General features: G+C 35.8%; 1 pseudogene; it reads left to right on the top strand.

The window, feature by feature from the left end:
- The window catches only part of LOC149156633 (putative boron transporter 2), a 37,701-nt pseudogene that overhangs the window by 16,104 nt on the left and 2,887 nt on the right, over nt 1-18,710 (top strand).

Here is an 18,710-nt window from a genome sequence, read left to right as displayed (position 1 = left end):
TTCTCCCTATGAAGAAAGAACCTCACAATGAAAGTGAAGAATGAATAATCCCCCAAACAATCAAAATTGTATGGTTAAATATGCATGATCTCAAAATGCCACATGGTCTCACCCAAGAGGCTCACATAGCCATCTTTTCCATTTTTTCCAAAATGAGTGTAGTAAAAATATAAACCAAAATTATAGCCCCTCTAGTTACCCCCCTCTCATGGAATCATAGCCACCTATACTTTTGTCCTTATTTGCTCTCAAGGTTAATTTTAGGGGCGAATAATCGCCCAAAGGCGAAATTTAAGGCTTTTTATATTTTAATGGGGTGAATTTTTAATTAAAATAATAAAAACTTTTTTATATAATTAGCCCTCATTTTATTTAAAAATTAATTTATTTTTTTATTTTAGCCCAGGGCGGATAAACTAACCGAATCGTATTTTCTTAAAATTGCCCCATTTTGATATTTGCTCCCGGTTTGGGAGAGCAAAATCGCCACTTCTAATTTACAGTTTGGGTTTTCTGGTTTGGGAGTGGTTTGTGAGGGTCGATTTGGTCCTGGGAGGTTAGATTTGTTTTGAAATGGAGGGCAGAGCTTAATTTATTTTCAAATGGAGGGTGGCTCCCTGTTTTCACAGATTCAGCCCGCTGTTTTCATGAATTCCGGATTCATGGTGTATATGGCTCCCTGGGTCCCTGTATAAAAATGGTTTTGAAATAGGTTTTTTCATCATAGTTCACAAATCTAAATGTTCTAGTTAGCAGTAGCAGTTTCGGTGCGATATTCTTGCATTTTCAATCCGCTTATTCTTCTCTTATTTTGGTATCCATGGTTTCTTGGATTTGAACGGCTCATGCCACTGCAGCAGCAACAACAACAGTTGGTACTTGACAGAATTGTTGGCTAAGCGCGAGAAATTAGGCCCCTTTATGCAGGTCCTGCCCATCTGTAGCCGGCTTTTGAATCAAAGTAAGTTGGCTTCATATGTCTTGTTTTTCTTCAAGTTTGAAGTACAGGAGAAGATAGTTGCTGAGTATGATACAGATTATTAGTTGTTCTGGAAGGCCAAATTAGGTGGATTCACGCCTCTTGCAGTTGGAACAGGGGTGATAATCACTTTTCCAGTGAACGTTGAATGCTTCCGTTGGTTTGGAAGCAAATATAACCGTGGTTGCAAGAGACCATGATTTTTTTTAATGGTTGGATATCAAATTTTGTTAAAGATTCTCTCCATCTGCCTGTTACCCCAGAAGCAAAAGAGAATAACTAAAGCTGAAAAAACATGTAGAAGTATCATTATGCTGATTTGTATTTCATCTTTTGGAAAGAAGATTTGGCTTCAAAATTAACCTGAATGGTATATTGTCTTTTCAGGAAATGGTCCATTCTAATTGTGGCCGAGGCCTTGTACCGTGGTGGAAGTATTGAGGAAGTGATGACTGATAATGACCTCTTTACATCTGATAGAAAAGTTGAACAGAGATCATAGTATTCAACATGTGAGTGCGTTTCAACATATGAGAACTTTATAAGGTATGCTCAACTGTATTGAATGTTGCTTTATTTTGCTGCCAAGTTTATCCATGGTGACTGTTTTTATATACAACACTGGAGCTGCTCGTAGTATGCATAATATTTGACTAGACCATGTCGGGCATTGCAAAAATTTGCTTTTCTCTTAATTTTACGCATGGCTGAATCTCTGCTTCCACTTATTCTGCTATGTTTTTCAGAGCATGCAATGGATTTTTCATATTTAACATTATCTTGCCATTTACCCCGGTCATTTGGAGTCTGGACTTTGATAAACCACTGACAATACGTTTTTAACAGGCAAAGTGGCCTACATTGTTGAACCATTCGAGGAATGATCCAAGATATTTAGCAGCAGTGGATTTCTCCTCTCAGAAATTTTAAATATCCCTACAGTTGATGTTAATGGCATCTCTGAAAACACTGTCGTAAGGCTTCTCTCAATTTGTATTGGTGTTTTTGAACAATACCCTGCCAATCCCAAGGTTTTGCTCTCCAATTGCCAGAAGATTTCAATGCAAATTATTTCTTATACAAGTTAGAATTAGTGGCTTGCTTGGTTACGAATTTCTTTCATCAAAAGGTTCAATGATGCACACACTTTAAGCCATGACTTCACTGCCCATGAATGTGCAGAGGTGGTCTGCTCATGTTTGGCAGATGCCTCTCAGGATCATCTAGCTAGGTCCTCTTAGGCATGGGTACTTTTCAGGGCCCAGGCAATATCGTTAGACAGTGTATTGGATCATTCTTAGTGATTGATTCCATGGTAGATTCTTTTTTTTACCCTTTTCCTCTTCATCCTGTCTTTTGTAACTCTAGTTAATCTCTTGCACTCTATCCTCTTTCCACTTTTTTGATCTCATATTTAGTTCATGTTCTCTTGTTTGATCCTGTTATATTTTGTTTTATGCTTTTGGGGTAGCATAGGGTGCCCCTACATATTGGCATCACTGATTGTACTTCTTAGTCCTGTTTACCTATCTGTCAGGCTTTATTTAGACTTAAAATAAAATTATCTTGCCTTATCTACAATTCTGGATCTGTGTTATTTGCTAAGGTTCAATGTTCACCATTTTGCCCAAAACGGGAACTAGACATGCTTAAACCTTCCACACTCCTCAAAATAGTTCCGCTTACACTGTTTGATTTATAAAATAGAGAATGCCAAGCCAACTGAGCAATGGCATGAATGACATTTTTAAGGGTTCATATAAAGTATGCTCAACTGTATTGAATGTTTCTTTATTTTGCTGCCAAGTTTATCCACAGTGACTGTTTTTATATACAACACTGGAGCTGCTCGTAGTATGCATAATATTTGACTAGACCATGTCGAGCATTGCAAAAATTTGCTTTTCTCTTAATTTTACCCATGGCTGAATCTCTGCTTCCACTTATTCTACTATGTTTTTCAGAGCATGCAATGGATTTTTCATATTTAACATTATCTTGCCACTTACCCCGGTCATTTGGACTTTGATAAATCACTGACAACACGTTTTTAACAATCAAAGTGGCCTACATTGTTGAACCATTCGAGGAATGATCCAAGATATTTAGCAGAAGTGGATTTCTCATTTCAGAAATTTTAAATATCCCTACGGTTGATGTTAATGGCATCTCTGAAAACACTGCCGTAAGGCTTCTCTCAATTTGTATTGGTGTTTTTGAATAGTACCCTGCCAATCCCAAGGTTTTGCTCTCCAATTGCTAGAATATTTCAATGCAAATTCTTTCTTATACAAGTTAGAATTAGTGGCTTGCTTGGTTACGAATTTCTTTCATCAAAAGGTTCAATGATGCACACACTTTAAGCCATGACTTCACTGCCCTTGAATGTGCAGAGGTGCTCTGCTCATGTTTGGCAGATGCCTCCCAGGATCATCTAGCTAGGTCCTCTCAGGCATGGGTACTTTTCAGGGCCCAGGCAATATCATTAGACAGTGTATTGGATCATTCTTAGTGATTGATTCCATGGTAGATTCTTCTTTTTACCCTTTTCCTCTTCATCCTGTCTTTTGTAACTCTAGTTAATCTCTTGCACTCTATCCTCTTTCCACTTTTTTGATCTCATATTTAGTTCATGTTCTCTTGTTTGATCCTGTTATATTTTGTTTTATGCTTTTGGGGTAGCATAGGGTGCCCCTACATATTGGCATCACTGGTTGTACTTCTTAGTCCTGTTTACCTATCTGTCAGGCTTTATTTAGACTTAAAATAAAATTATCTTGCCTTATCTACAATTTTGGATCTGTGTTATTTGCTAAGGTTAAATATTCACCATTTTGCCCAAAACGGGAACTAGACATGCTTAAACCTTCCACACTCCTCAAAATAGTTCCGCTTACACTGTTTGATTTATAAAACAAAGAATGCCAAGCCAACTGAGCAATGGCATGAATGACATTTTTAAGGGTTCATATAAAGTATGCTCAACTGTATTGAATGTTTCTTTATTTTGCTGCCAAGTTTATCCACGGTGACTGTTTTTATATACAACACTGGAGCTGCTCGTAGTATGCATAATATTTGACTAGACCATGTCGAGCATTGCAAAAATTTGCTTTTCTCTTAATTTTACCCATGGCTGAATCTCTGCTTCCACTTATTCTGCTATGTTTTTCAGAGCATGCAATGGATTTTTCATATTTAACATTATCTTGCCATTTACCCCGGTCATTTGGAGTCTGGACTTTGATAAACCACTGACAACACGTTTTTAACAAGCAAAGTGGCCTACATTGTTGAACCATTCGAGGAATGATCCAAGATATTTAGCAGCAGTGGATTTCTCATCTCAGAAATTTTGAATATCCCTACGGTTAATGTTAATGGCATCTCTGAAAACACTTCCGTAAGGCTTCTCTCAATTTGTATTGGTGTTTTTGAACAATACCTTGCCAATCCCAAGGTTTTGCTCTCCAATTGCCAAAATATTTCAATGCAAATTCTTTCTTATACAAGTTAGAATTAGTGGCTTGATTGGTTACGAATTTCTTTCATCAAAAGGTTCAATGATGCACACACTTTAAGCCATGACTTCACTGCCCTTGAATGTGCAGAGGTGCTCTGCTCATGTTTGGCATATGCCTCCCAGGATCATCTAGCTAGGTCCTCTCAGGCATGGGTACTTTTCAGGGCCCAGGAAATATCGTTAGACAATGTATTGGATCATTCTTAGTGATTGATTCCATGGTAGATTCTTCTTTTTACCCTTTTCCTCTTCATCCTGTCTTTTGTAACTCTAGTTAATCTCTTGCACTCTATCCTCTTTCCACTTTTTTGATCTCATATTTAGTTCATGTTCTCTATCCATGTTCTCTTGCTTCCAGAAAAAGTTGAAAATACAACCTCTATCTCTCAACCATATCCTTAAGCTTCGAAATGGAGACAAGCAGTGCGTGTGAAGCATTCAATAATCTGCCTAACACCATACTAACCTCATTGTTGTCTAGAGAGACGGGGGAATTGGCCTTTGCTAAAGCTGAGCTGATCACCCAACTATTTTGTTAGCATACAAAGAAGAAGCCTGCAACATATGCAGCTTGTAACGAGAACTCATTAGTACCATGAGGAAACCAAGGAATTGATATCTACGCAGTCACATTACCAATCCACCAGGTATATTACAGAACTTAAAATATTATAAAATACTTAGTGAGATATTAGACCTATCCTTGAGCGTCCGACCAAGATACGAAAGAACATATTATAAGAATTATCAGTGTGGATGATATGGTGGAAGCTCCTGCCATTTTTGTGTACCAGGCGAAGTTTAAAATTTTAGATGAATAAATGATTAAGCTTGATTAATAATCAAGCTTATGGTTACCTTAAGGTTGATTAATGGCTAATCTTCATTAATGTTTAATTAACCTTAAAATATTGGTTTATAGTTATTAAGTTATACTTAAATATGCTTATTAATATTAAATTGATCAGATTTTTGTGAATTTTACTTCTATGATTTAATATTATTATTTTATTATTTCATTTGTTATTTTATTGTTTATTACTCCTCAACCTAACAAGTTGTCTCCTCAAATCTATTTCAGGATTAAATATTTTTATTTATTTTTTATTTTTTGTTGAACAAAACAAATAAGGGTTTTGAATTAAAAAATTTTGATTAGGGACAAGAACCCTTACATGGTTTTTCAAGTACAAAATTTCTATTAACCAAAGATTGTTCAAGAATTTTGCCGACTCTGGGATTACTTCTCCATATTAAGCTAAAGTCATTGACACTTCAGATTCTACAAAACCTGCCCAAAATAAGAAAAAATTTACATAGTATCATAATAATATATAGATGCAGGACACGACCCAAAATTTCAATTCTCAAACTTAACAACAATTATTTGCATTTGTATCGTCTCCTCTGAGTCGACGGGTTCTTTTCCCTCCAATAGTAGCATTGGGACCTTCCTCTCCCATAGTCTTCTGCGGATTTCCATTTCCAGTGATTTCTAAGGCTGCTAGTCGAACACCAACTGTTCGGATTTCCCCTCTGAGTTCATCAACCATCTGCTCCATTTCAACTTGATGACGAAGAAGCTTGGCTTCCAGAAAAAGTTGAAAAGACAACCTCTATCTCTCAACCATATCCTTAAGCTTCGAAATGGAGACAAGAAATGCATGTGAAGCATTCAATAATCTGCCTAACACCATACTAACCTCATTGTTGTCTAGAGAGATGGGGGAATTGGCCTTTGCTAAAGCTGAGTTGATCACCCAACTATTTTGTTAGCATACAAAGGAGAAGCCTGCAACATATGCAGCTTGTAACGAGAACTCATTAGTACCATGAGGAAACCAAGGAATTGATATCTACGCAGTCACATTACCAATCCACCAGGTATATTACAAAACTTAAAATATTATAAAATACTTAGTGAGATATTAGACCTGCCCTTGAGCGTCCGACCAAGATACGAAAGAACATATTATAAGAATTATCAGTGTGGATGATATGGTGGAAGCTCCTGCCATTTTTGTGTACTAGGGGAAGATGAAAATTTATTGCATATTACAAACCATCAGCAAATGAAGGTATGAAAAGCCACCAATATTTGTTTCCTGCTTGATGGCTTTATTTATAGGTCGTTGTAATACCTCTAACTGATTTTATTACCTTGTATTATTGTATTAGCTTACTATTGAGTATTGAGTGATTGACATTTTGTGCTTGATTCTAATAAGCGTTATTAGTACAGTGTGAGCTATATACCCACACCTGGTATATTAGTATTCTAAAGCCATATACCCACACCTCGATATCATTCTTAGTGATTGATTCCATGGTAGATTCTTCTTTTTACCCTTTTCCTCTTCATCATGTCTTATGTACCTTTAGTTAATCTCTTGCACTCTATCCTCTTTCCACTTTTTTGATCTCATATTTAGTTCATGTTCTCTTGTTTGATCCTGTTATATTTTGTTTTATGCTTTTGGGGTAGAATAGGGTGCCCCTACATATTGGCATCACTGGTTGTACTTCTTAGTCCGTTTACCTATTTGTCAGGCTTTATTTAGACTTAAAATAAAATTATCTTGCCTTATCTACAATTCCCCCAATTTTAAATGCAATGTCCAGTTACACGACAAGATTATGTTTGAAAAAACTCTTTCCAGTTTAGTAGTTGTGCCCTCCCATGCGCCTTCAAAATCTCCAACGTGGATAGCATTTTGGAGAGATTTAGCATAAGAGAGGTTTAGTTCTTCTCTCCACATCATTCCTAAGACATCCTTTTCTTATTTTAAAATAGAGGTTGGTTTTGATTTAGATTTATCCTTAACTGGCAACACCTACATTTTGGGTTGTATGTGTATTTATGCAAGCGTGTAAGAAACAAACAGGGAACTGTGGAAATTATTGCTATTCTAGAGTTGACTGGCTGTATCCAAGATAGATGTCATTATGAAGCTATATGTTTAAATAGAGTGTTGAGCATCAAACTTCAACTTTCTTTTGATGACAGAAGTAACAAGGTAGAAGAATGCAAAGTAATAGTTTCTCCAACATCTAAGCCTTTAAACAAGAAAATTTAAACCATAACTAATTATAGTTTATAGGAAACTAGATACAGAAAAGAAAGAAATTGTAATAACTACAAACTTTAAAACAGTCCATCTGATTGGTTAAAAGACAAGAAATGAAACAATTAGAAGTGCTGAAAGCATCTCATATCTAAGTTTATGTAAAGGAGCAATACAAAAGTAGAAATCTTCCAAGCTGTAGGTAATGAGATAAAAACTAGTAAACAGTTCAGACTCAAATGTTGTGTCTTCTATGGCATGATATGGTTTACTAGCGCCTAGTAACATGAATCCTTTATCTCTAAAGGAAGAACCCCTAAGAAAAAGAGACACGGTTAACCTTCAAATAAAACAGATGCCATTAGGAGCTTTTTAACTCTTGAAATGTGTTACACTGTTACACCCAAGCTATTGCATGAAAGAGGGGAAAGCACAGTGATAAACTAAAAGTAGCTAATATGGTATTTAAAAATAAATAAATAATTTTTTGGTAAAGGAGAAATAGGTCCAATTGAATTATGAAAATCGGTGTATTCAAAGCCAACTGGCTGAGACTGGTTTTGGCCATTTTCAGTTGAAACCAGTTGGTCAAACCCCTTTTGTTTTGCACTAATCAAAACTGGACGATCATACTTGTTTTCCTCTTCAGAAAAATATACAAGATGAAGACAATTGCAAATTGATTAATTTTACAGATCCTTCTTTGAAAGTGACTTCAATTTTTTTGAATATAATGGAGTATTTTGATAAGCACCAGGATAATCAACCTGAAAATATCTTTAGCAAGAAGCCAAGCAGAATTTGAATATTTTTCTTAACCAGACCATATAAGGGTTCCCCTACATATTAGCATCACTGGTTGTACTTTGTAGTCCCATTTACCTATCTGTCAGGCTTTATTTAGACTTAAATAAAATTATCTTGCCTTATCTACATTGTTTCTCAGCCTTATATCTTATGCTACAAAATTAGATAGAACTTTGTAATAAAGGCAGGACAACCTTTAAATATGAGTCTTGACTTGCAGCATCCTACAAGTTGGTCAGGCTTAAATTTTTCTTTTGGCAGGTATTGAACGATGATACTATATCTATAAAATATAGTTCTTCTGTACTAACTGTATTGCCTAGAATATTTTGGTCATTGAAGTTGTGGGTTGGCAGTCTCTAATAGCCCACTTGGAGCACAACCCCTTGAAAAATTTGACTTTAAGAAGAATTACATGAGAAAATTGCTGTCACTTAGATGTCAGTAAAAACAGGTAGGTCTTTAGACTTTTGATCATAGTTGAGAACATTCCTGAGATAAATTTATTTGACACTCTAGACTATAAAATTTCTGAGAATGCTGCATAATGGAAAACCTCTTGAGGAAATATCTTAAGCAAGAAGCCAAGCAGAATTTGAATATTTTTCTTAACCAGACCATATAAGATTTTGTTGTTATCACAAAGAAACTTGGCCAGCTTTACCCTTGACTAGTATATCATAAAGGAGATCCTTCAATGAAAAAGGTTTGCTTTGATCATAAAAAGCAAAATGCAGGTTTTGATAATTCTGGATCTGTGTTATTTGCTAAGGTTCAATGTTCACCATTTTTCCCAAAACGAGAACTAGACATGCTTAAACCTTCTGCACTCCTCAAAATAGTTCCACTTACACTGTTTGATTTATAAAATAGAGAATGCCAAGCCAACTGAGCAATGGCATTCATCAACTCCTATACCTTCAGACTTGATTGTTTCTCTTGAAGTCTCATCTTCCTAAGGCTAGTGATTGGTCAGAAAGAAGCCCTGACTTTCAGTAGATGAGCTTTTCTCTAAACAATCCTCTTGATGTGGAAGTAATAGTGGCTTTCCTTGACCCTGTCAAGACTTCCAAATTAAGCTTTCCATCTTATTATATTTTAACCATTTATTTTTCACATGCTAAGGGATGGAGGCTCTACCCTTTCCATACTTAGATTTCTGGTTGTTCAAATTTCTTCCTCAGGTAGCAATACCCTTTCGTTTGTCTTAGCATCAGCTTTTGAGTTTTTGGCATGGTAGACATACTGTAAGCTGGCTTGGGAGGAGGGGACCAGGTCCTGAATCCTGTCAACCAACTTCTGTAGGAAATTAGGAATAATTCAAAGAAAGTGATGTTGTTTCAATGTTATACAAATGAATTATTATATTTTATGTCTTAAAATTTAATAGTTTCCCATTATCATTGTTAAATAATTTTTTTGAAATTCCATTTTGCCTCAAAATTCAATTTCTGATATATGTTCTTTCAATGTTGACTCAACAATTATTTTGCAAAGTACAATTCTATTTTCTATGAACAAGTGAATTTATATGAAACATATCTCAACGCTTGAAAACTGTTGATGTAGGTTTGCAGATCGATTGGAAATTTTACTTGTGGAATATTTAGTGAGATGTCAAAAGATAATCATGGGAAGAAACCATCAAGGCAAACAGAGGTATTATCATACTTTCAAAAGGCTCCATCCAAAAATACACATTCTCTTCATGATTCAAGCTCCCTTGAACAATATGTTACTGAGAGAGAGGTTAACTCTTGTGGAAATGCATTTGATATCCATACGATGAATGAAGAAATAGGTTCCTCAAGTGGTCAGGGTGAGATAAATGCAGTTTCAACAGAAATTGGTGATGAAAATGTTAAAGATTTTTCCTTGGAAAGTGACACAATCCATTCGTGGAAAAGGAAAAGAGGCCAGTGGGCCATAGGGAGACGATTCTAAGAAAATTGGGTCTCAAGTTTTCCATTTATTGAAGAAATACCTCCTACAAATGAGAAAGAGGTTTTCCGACAAGTTAGATGTATTGCGTGTAGTTGGAAAACTCAAAAGGAAGTGAAATTTCAGATGAAGCTAGATACGGTACAAAAGCATGCAGGAAAGGTGTATGAAAAGAAAATTGTAAATGGTAAAGAGAAATCTATTGTTAGATGGAAATATTCCGAGGAATGTCGACATGTTGAATATGCAGAAGAATATAAAAAATATTTATTAAGTAAGAGGAAACTTGAGGCAGACGGAGGAACCATCATATCTCTATTTGAAAAGACGATGGAAAGAAATTTGTTATCCAAGACGATACAATTGAGCACTGTATTTCACATCTTATCTAAAGGTCGTCCTATGACAGATTATCTAGATCACATGAAATTTCTATCTTTTCTTCAAGTGCCAAACTTTCCATCTTCTCATTGGTCTATAACTAGTGGTTGGGGATGGGCAGGATATCTAGCTCAAGTAGAAAAGGATGATTTGAAAGAGAATATTGCAAATGCTAGGTTTTTGGCATTGTCTTTGGATGAGGTTACAACTATAGATAATACTTCATGGATTTGCATGAGCATTTATATGGTTAATGACCATATTAGGCATTCCTATCTACTTGGGATTAATAAGATGAGAGAGACTTCTACAGCTGAAAATATTTATGAACTTGTTCTTAATGGATTGAAGGAAAGTGGTATGGATGAATTAATGATTGCAAAAAAGTTGGTATGTGTTGGAGAAGATGGAGCAGCGGTAATGCAAGGACAAAGGAATGGCCTTTGTGTTAGGCTACAACTATCAGCTTCACCATATATGCTTAATATTCATTGTATGGCTCATAGGATGAATCTTGCATTTAAAATAGTAAGCAAGTTTCCATCAGTTTGAAAAGTTGAAGATCTTGTACGTGAGACTCATGCATACTTTTCTCGTAGTCCCAAACGATATTTAGAGTTTCAACAATTTGTAGATGGTATTACAGATGGAAAAAAACTACTGAAAGATGTTGATACAAGATGGATCTCATTAAATGGACCAGCTCAAAGACTATTTAGTGAGTTCAAATCTTTGCTAGGGTTGATGTATGAAAATCTTTATAATGTAGACAAAGCTCAAGATCTTCTTTCTCAAGTAACTAATATAGAGACATTATTGACATTGGCTGGAATTCTTCCTATGCTACATGAAATGAATGTCCTCGTGAAAATGTCTTAGAATCGCACAATGTATATTGTGGAATACACAAATGCAAGAAAGTCAGCATGTCTTGCATTGGATAATTTGTATATGATGCCAGACTCTTTTACTGGTCCAGAGTTTAAAAGTTGGACTAAGATCATCAATATAGAAAATACTGAAAATTTTTTGACATTTGATGAAAAAGGGATACTATGTATCGCAATGCGTGGGTATATGGTTCCCTTTCATTATATTAGTAAGACAGGATGAATCACCAAAGATTGCCCCGTGTCAAGAGACCAATTTGATAATATTGTGATTTCAGTGAGACAAAATTTGATAGAAATTGCAAGATCACTATCATTAGAGATAAGAGAATGATTTCCTCGAGATGAATTGTTGGAGGCCATGTGTGTGGTATACCCTCAATATTGGAACAATTGTCAATGTCGAAGAACTTCAAAAGTTGATTTTCAAAAAAGATTAAAATGTTTAGTAGACCATTTTTGCAAGAAAGTCTCGATACATGGAGAACAAATTGAAGGTATTTTAGATTCATCAAAATTGTATCAACAAAGTGGACGCTTTGCTGAAACAATGTGGAAGCAATATCCTTTTTTGGAGAATCCTAATGAAAATGGTGCTATAACAAGATTATGGACTACTATAAGTGCTAGCCAATACCTGCAAGAAAACATATCAGAATATTTCAAATTAGCAGATTTGTGTCAAACCATGATTTTGGGATCAGTGGAAGATGAGAGAATGTTTAGTGCATTATCATTCTTGAAGTCAAAGTTGAGGAACAAGCTTGATAAACATGTGGATACATGTTTAAGATTATATGTAACAAAGTATGACATTGACAGTTTTCCATATGAAAGAGCGCTAACTCTTTGGCGATCAGATTGTGATAGAAGGGGAGAAAACAATATAATAAATCTATCTAATGAACTTGATATAGAACATAATGTTTTGGAGGCTCATAATGACAGTTCATTTAGAGAAGATCATGTTCACAATTTAGAAAATGAGGACCAAGATGAGAACCGGGAAATTGAAATACCCTAGGACTCTTATTTTGGTATACATGTTCCATTGATCATGCAAAATTACTATATGTCAACTTCAGGTAAAAATAGGTTCTATATTTGTATTTTTCATTGTAACGTTGCAGCAACATTATTTTGATGTGTGTTATTTTAAGATTGATGTTTCATATTTAATCATTACATTGTTTGTTTCTTATCTGTGACAGGAAATAAAGCTGGATTTGGTGAGGTTGGGACCTATTTCTTTTCACATAGATAGTGTCTGACTATTATTAAATGATAAATAACAAATTTAACAAGACTTTCAAGTCATTTGCTAGCCATTTCTTGTTAGTCATTTGTCAGCCATGTTTTCAAGTCTTTTAGGTACTAAGTTGTTCGGGTCCCCACATGTCCTTAGGACCATTAAGGGATGAGATAACATGAGTCAGTCCAACTCATGCCCCGAATTTACTTTTTACCTACTGATGTAAGTGTTTTGTTACCACTTATCACCAACAAAATTCTACCATAACATAAACCAACTTGAAGACGACACTTCTCATATTCCTTTTACATAAATGCTTTATGGATCTCCCTACTATACTTTTCTGAGACCAACGTCCCTTCTTGGTAGGTCTCTCCACCATATCACTAATCACACAATAGTAACTACTGCCTTCTATAAATCTCTCTAGTCTCAGTTATTGGTGTCCCTGTCACACTCGACCAATATAATCTTGCAGGTCTACTTTTTTATCATATCTTTATTTTTTGTTATTTTGTGTATTTAACATTAGCACCATCCAAGAGTAACGAGTTAGTGTCCTTTGGATTTGATCTTTGATTTGAAATGAAGTCGGATTTGATGAAGCTGGGACCTATTTCTTTTCACATAGACAGTGTCCTAGTATTAAATGATAAATAAATAATTTAAGAAGTCTAACGTTAAGCAACAATGGGCTTATTCAAGTACATGAAATTGCGTTGATGTCTAGCTCTAATATCTTAGAAAATTTTAGCAGTTTGTTTGCTGCTTGTTTAGAGGATTTTGTCAAGTTTGAAATTTTTGGTTTGTTTTGGTCATATTTTTTTAGTCGCTTGACTCATTTCATGCATAGATCGACAGATCTAGTTTTATTTTTATAATTATTGTTGTTTTCTTTATATATTTGGTGGTTTGAGGAAAGATATTTGATTTCCTTTCACTTTGTGGCATGATTTCAACATCTTCACCTTTTAGAATATAGTAAAATATTATTCTTATTTTATGTTTTCTTGGAAAAGAATTATTGATATTTGGAAAGGGAAATAAGCCCTAGGTAGCTAAGCGAAGAGAAAAATGGTCTATGTACTAGGTTCCTGCGCATTCATCGTAGGAGACCTATTGGCATGAGACCGACATTCCTTTTATGCAATTAAACTTTTTCAAGGTGGAGCTGAGTTTGCTGACTTGGGAAGAACACTGACAGCTGATCATAATGCTAAGGAGATTATAATGTTGGTTTCAAAAATAGGATTGTGAAAATTGTTTGCACTAGTTCTTCTTTTGGTCATATTTACTACCAAATTTGTGTCTTGCTGTTTTTTTACATTTGTAATGACCTTGTGCAGAGATGGTTTGAAGAGCCCGATGTTAGAGTGTGAAGACTCTCTACAAACCACAAGGACTACATTTTCTTGGAGGGCACTCGATGTTCTTGGTGTTGCTGAGTCTCTTCGCTCGAAGCGTAAATGGATACAATGGTATGGCCATAACATCACTTAATTTGATCCTCTTTACTAATCTCCTAATATCATTTCCATACATCAAATTGCTTTGTTTTCATGGAATCCAGAGATACATCAATAATGTTATTTTGTCTTGGAAATACTAAATTATTTTGTTTTGATATCACCCAGTTTGAGTTGTTCTTTGTAACTACCACTTGATCCTTTAACAAGCATTTGAAATTCAAAGCGCAATAAAGCTCTTTTAGTTTTTTTCCAGAAGAAAATTAGATGTTGCGCTTGGTACCATAGGCCTTGTAAAAGGGTTGTACTCCATTTCAGTCTATGGCAGTAGACTGATTTCTAACTGCTCCATGTACCCACATATGATATAATATTTTTCATTTTTGGCTTGCTGAATATACAAAGAGAAATTTGCTTAACAATATTGCTTAATTTGACAACAATTTTACTTTTATTTGATACAAGAGTGGAGGTAGTCTTAGATTTTACCTATTTCTCAGTAGTTGTTCTCCTTCGACAGCAACATCATCCTTCAACAAATACATTCCAGCTTGTACAGAGGAAAGTTGATGTTTAGTAGAGGGCCCATAAGAGATCCTCTAATGGAGGCGCAATAGTTTAGTAGGATCACTGGATGAAGCACATGTATGAATGTATTGTCTTCAATTAGGAAGGCACAGTTACCCATCCAGGGGAGGGCATGCATGAATGTCTATTTTCTGAATGGTGTAGTTTTCTAAGTGTGTTGGTTGCATGAGTTCATGCATTTAGTCTACCCTACTGGGTCTTGTATTTGAAGCAGTGTTATCCACACGTGATGGTGATATCCACTAGGCTCATTAGGGTTAGGGATATTCGATGAAGCCAGATTCAATGGTTCAAGTCCTATAAAAGCTAGATTGACGAATTACAAAGAAATGATTGGACACACATCTCACTCAAAAACGACGACTCAAAATCCCTATGGAACCTTGTGATATGTTGTTATGGATAGTGCTTACCTGTGACTTTATACCTCTACAACTTCAGCCGAGTTCTGTAGGGGGGAATTATAATTTCCCCTAGTGCTAATTCACCCTACTACTTGACCTCATGGAAGATCTGCTCAGATAGTGGAGCGCGAGGCTTGAGGTGGGGTGAGGTGCTTTTTATGCACACATGTGAACCCTTAAAAATGTCATTCCTAGGCTAGGGTGGAACACTCTATCTAGAATAGGTTTCTTGCTAGTTTTACACACTTACCTCATGCTGTCCTCATGCTATTCTGGCACTTCCTCTCATTCTGAGGATGGTATCCAGGGTAAACCCAAATTATTTGGGGTACGAGGCAATCAACAATACATTCATTAAGAGGTCAACATGTCACTTGTGAGAATTGGTCCTAATTGTGGAGGGATAACATTCCCCCTCAATTGCTTGGGCTAGACCCAATTGACTAAAATGCTTTTTGCAAAATATATCTTGAGAAAACCCAGGGAACTTTGCCTCATTCTGAGGATAGCACCTAGGCTTAAGCAAATTCCTTAGGGCCAAAGGCCATATCAACATGTCATTGGTGGGAATAGAACCATTGTAGGGAGGATAACAATCATTCCACCTAACCAGTGGAGCTAGACCCAATTGACATTAGATGTGTTTACAGTTAGACAAAGGTGTAGGAATTTTGGAAATAAGTTTTTTGGTGTTTTTGGACGCATCACTGCTTGTAGTGCTCAGGAGCACGAGTATTTCAAAGATCTAGGTTTTGTACCCTGACTTGTATATTAGCTGTGGGGATAAAAATATTATTGGCCTGTTGTAGTGTAGCCTGCATCATCTCACCAGTGAGTTTCTCTTTGGATACTGGTAAAACAGATGGAAACCTGTATAAGTAACATGATCAAGTATACCATGTTTTAAAAAAAATTATTTTACCACATTTTCTAAGGATTTGCACCATTGGTGTAGCTGGATTGTGGTGGTTCTAGTTCTTCAAGACTATTGAACAAAACTTTATTTGGAAATTAAGTTGTTTATGATTGTCAAATATGACTGATCATTTGAAATTCTTTGCCATATGTTGTTACTAATAGGGTATTTTATAATATTGTGCAATATGGCTTTCTATGCTTTATAGCGCAAGTATTTACTTGTTATGTTGATGTGTAGAGGATATGATATTCAAGTGGTTTTTATGTTTGTTTTGATGATAACATCTCAATGGTGATGGAACCCTATAGCTCAGGAAGCCTACAATGTTGGATTAGTGCTTAGTTCAAATAAGCATGACAATGAGAGGTCTTTTGAACATGATTGTGAGGTTATTGTTGATTCAAATATAACAAAAGATATGATTAATGTTTCTAGAGTAGAAGATACATTTGAGTGGAATTGTCCTTAGCTCAATTGTAATCGTAGCGCTATGTCTTTATTTAAATTCAGTTACTGCAAAAAAATAGAATGGGTGTGGATGGTTTCTAAGGTTGAAAAGGAGATGTCAATATGGTGTAATAGATGGTTATCATCAAGGGGGTAAGTTAGTGCTAGTGAAATCCCTACTTGAAGCCATCCCTGTGTACTGAGTGTTTTTTTCCCTTATTCCCAAACAGGTCCTGGAACAGGTAAGAAGACTTAGTTTCAGATTCCTATGGGCTGGGGACAAATAGAAAAAAGAATATTCCTCGGGTCTCATGGAAAAAAACTGTTGTTCCTAAAGAGCTGTGAGCATGGGACATTTAAAATCTCCATTGCTTGGAAAGAGCCCTGGCTGCTAAATATGTCTAGAGAATTATAGAAGGGAAGGGCTTATTGAGAAAGGTGGTGAGTTGGAAGTACATACAGCCTATGTCTGCTGAGGATTGTATAAGATCTCCAAATAAATCCTACAATAAATCTTCAGTGATTTGGAAGGTGGTGGTGTTGGCCTTTCCGCTGATTGGAAGACAGTTGGTTTGAACTTTGGAAGGTTGGGGGTGGCAACAACACAAGGCAGGGGGATGATCCTTGGCTGCTTATAACCCATAATCCTTCTTTACATTCTCCCTTTGACATAAAATGCGTGCTCCCATAGCCCAAACATGATAAGGCACTGATCTTGCCTTTCATCCACCACCTCAAAACATAGAATCCATTTTTTTTTCCTTTTTTGTTTTCATTTCCATGCAATAACAGTACTTATTTTTCCACTCAGGAAATGCTTGATGTGCCATTGTTATGCATTTCTAGAGCTTTCATTCGGGCAACAATGATTGCAGTGCTTTATTATTTTGATCACAGCGTTGCATCCCAACTTGCCCAACAAAATGAGTTCAACTTAAGAAAACCTTCTTGATACCATTATGATTTCTCTTAGGATTTTTGGTATGCAAATTACCTCAGTAAATATATATTATTTAGAACTATGTTGTAATTTTTGTCAGGGTTCATGTTTAGGTTCAACTATCACTGGCTACCCTATTCTGGAAGAGCTTTTGCTCTCCTAAAGACATCTTGATCTAACTCTTCATTCTTTGTTTTCACCTCCATAAAAAATCTCTAGTGGATTCTTAAATTTTCCTTTTATTGTGACAGACTATTTTATGTGGTATTGTTGGCATACCTCCTTCAAATGGTGTTATTCCTGAATCTCCAATGCACATGGAAGGCTTAGCTACCCTCAAACATCAAGTACCAATATATTGGAATTATCAATTGCTGCTTCTCAGGGAAAAGACACAATTCAGACATTTTATAGACAAGTAACTTACAAGTACTTTTGTTACAGTTGGTGCTTAGCAAGTTAGTGACAACAATCCGGAAAAGTATGCAGAAAAATTCAACCTTAGCGCAATTATACGGAAACATGCAAGAAGCCTATGAGCAAATGCAGAGCCCAATGGTTTATCAGCCTCCACCTGCCTTGGTAATGGTCTTATTTTTGAGTTTCGGTGTTTCATTTTATCTAATTTTCCTCTCCCTTTATTTATTTGTCTTGTCATGTCCCAACCATTTATGCAGGCACTTAAGGAATTGAAAGAGACCACAATTCAGTTGGCCGCAAGTACTGGGAATATGGATGCCCCAATTGATGAATCAATTTTTAATGTTGACAAGGACGTGGATGACCTGCTTCCTGTTGAGGTGAAAGAACAACAATTGAGTAATTTGTTGCAATCTCTGATGGTGGTTGGCTGCCTTGCAGTAATGCCCATCATTAGAAAGATCCCAACTTCTGTGCTTTGGGGTTACTTTGCCTTCATAAACTTGTGTTATTGGTCTGTTTTCCCATCAGGAAAATCAATAATGCAAGGTCAAATCAGTTGTGAATGATTGATGGCATAATGAAAAGGCAAACCTTTACTCAAAAAAATAATAATAGATCATTTTTTATAAATGTAGCTTTAGAATGATCTTGCTTTGAAGTAGAGAATAAAATCAAGGAAATGATA

This window comes from Pinus tabuliformis, chromosome 9 (genome assembly GCF_031772625.1).
Source record: "Pinus tabuliformis cultivar Carrire ecotype Pingquan chromosome 9, CPIR1, whole genome shotgun sequence".
Taxonomy (NCBI): domain Eukaryota; kingdom Viridiplantae; phylum Streptophyta; class Pinopsida; order Pinales; family Pinaceae; genus Pinus; species Pinus tabuliformis.
This window is presented reverse-complemented; position numbering and strand designations above follow the sequence as displayed.